Source organism: Scylla paramamosain, chromosome 11 (genome assembly GCF_035594125.1).
Source record: "Scylla paramamosain isolate STU-SP2022 chromosome 11, ASM3559412v1, whole genome shotgun sequence".
Classification (NCBI taxonomy): Eukaryota; Metazoa; Arthropoda; class Malacostraca; order Decapoda; family Portunidae; genus Scylla; species Scylla paramamosain.
In genome coordinates this window covers 22,911,268-22,913,522 of record NC_087161.1, presented here as the reverse complement: position 1 = coordinate 22,913,522, position 2,255 = coordinate 22,911,268, and positions in this window count along the sequence as shown.

Below are 2,255 nucleotides of genomic sequence, written 5' to 3'. Positions count from 1 at the left end.
ATTGTTACATCACTTCATTCTTCTCACGGCTGCATTGTTATGTTGTGGATTATTCGTGTTTTAATTATTCCTGTGTGGTTTAATGTGTTGTATTGGTTTATACTTTATCTTTTGTCTTAATGGTTCGAACATATCCAAGTTTTACATTAATTTCTTCTCCAGCTGATATTATTATTGCTGTCACCTCAGCCTTTACAAAGTGTCCAATTGTTCTTGTGTGGTCAAGTGTGATTAAATGATATATATCTCATTAGTCAGAACAGAGCTGCAAGGTTTCCATTCATTCGTTCTCCATCCATTATCATCATCGTCATTCCCCGCACTCTCCCCACACTGTCCGTCTGAAGAGGGCACCAGCGTTCACATTTTTCACGAGCAGTTGTCTTGCACCTTCGTTATGAATTCCTGTCAATTTCCACGTCTATTCACTCGGGTTCGGCAGTAATTTCAGGTCCACTTCACGTAGTCTGGTCCAGGTGAAGGGGAGTGATTGGCTGCCTCAGGTGTTCCAAAGTTTGCCAAAGGTGGTCAGGGCGAGTCTCCGTTGAAGGGAGTTCCGCGAGGCCTGCAAACCCCGCCAGGTGACTGCAGAGTTGAGGTGAGCAATGGTACAATTCAGGCGAACACAGAACAGAGGAAGCAGCGCGTTTATCCCCGAGAGAACGTGCCGTGATTGCAGGTGAAAATTTTCGCTCGTTCAGGTAATAGCTTTAGACTTTCTCAAATTACTCGTGTCGTCTTGTCGCTTCATCCATGCAGGGCTGACTTTGTTCCAGGCTGGACTTTTATGCGATTTCAAAAATATTTCCAGGTAAATTCAAGGTGTTCGTGAGACTTTCCGGTGAGGTGGAGCGTCTCAGGTAATCCAGCGGTGTCTTTCGGGCGATCCAGACGTGTTCCCGGTGATTCCCAGGTAATTCCAGGTCGTCCACCTGATGGCCAGAAACTCGGGGCGACGAAAGCGGAGGAGAATCGCTGGTCGGGTCTCCAGTTTTATTCCAGCAAAAGTGTGAGTGTGTTATTCTGGCGAAGGTCAAGAGTCCAGTATAAGGTCAGCTATTTGTGTTTCGGGATCATTTTCTTTCATTTACGGTGTTTTCATAAGCCGTCTGTCTGGTGGAGCTTCTCTTGAGGATTAAAAAAGTTTGTCTGGTGGAGATTAATAATTTAATTTTGAAAGACGCCACTAACAGCAATAGGAATGATAAATCAATGAAAGTCTTTTAGTGCCTAAACTTTTATTAGTATTCATTAATAAACATAACATAATAAAAAAATAAGGGAAGTTAGAAGAAGCCATCAGGTATGAAACATACCTACCTATTTCCACTCATGATCCCCATCCATGAATGTTTAATTTTCTTTTAAAACTCATTAATGACTCAAAACTAACAACTTGATTAATTCATCTGCCACTATTTGAAAATCAATTTCCTTCCATCTTTTTTTTAATATAACTTATTTTCAAACATACAACTATGGTTATTCAGATTTACTGTAATGAAGTAACATATTACATACTAACATTAGCAGACATTTTGTTGTTTCCATTTTCAGTATGCTATCGTTACCATCACCATCATCACCACCACTGCCACCACCGTCACCGCTCCCTCTCCTGTCCTCAACACTATCGTTATTACTTCATTCAGGAAGAGCAGCTTTTCATCTTTTTTAAATGACCAGCACAACAGAAAAGCACGCGCTTCGAAACTCCTTAAAAATGCAACTTCCAGTCAGCTTTGTAAATTCGAGTATTCTGTAGCGCCGTCAGTTTCTCCAGTGTTCATGCAAAGGTCATTCTAACGTCCATCCTCTTTGGATTACACTGTTGTTGTTGTTGTTGTTGTTGTTGTTGTTGTTGTTGTTGTTGTCGTCGGTGGTGGTGTTAATACTTGTGGTGGTGATACTGATGATGAAGGCTAGTCTGTGTAAGTCAATGTGGTGTAGCGTCCTTTCATATTCACAGCCGCCGTGATGTGATCCTGTTCCTGCGTCATCTCATACCTTGATGTGTCTTTGCTTTTCATCGTGGTACGTGTACATATATATAGAGCAACTCCCTTAAAAAAAAAAAAAAAAAGTCAGTTACTTATTTCTCATTTATATAACACACTGATTAAAAAAAAGATTGAAACATCATGGAATGAAAACTAGAAATTAAACTTACAGGGACTGCCACGTGTAGGCCTAGTGGCTTCTTGCAACTTCCTTCATTTTCCTACATAAATACATAAACGACTCCACAAAAAAAC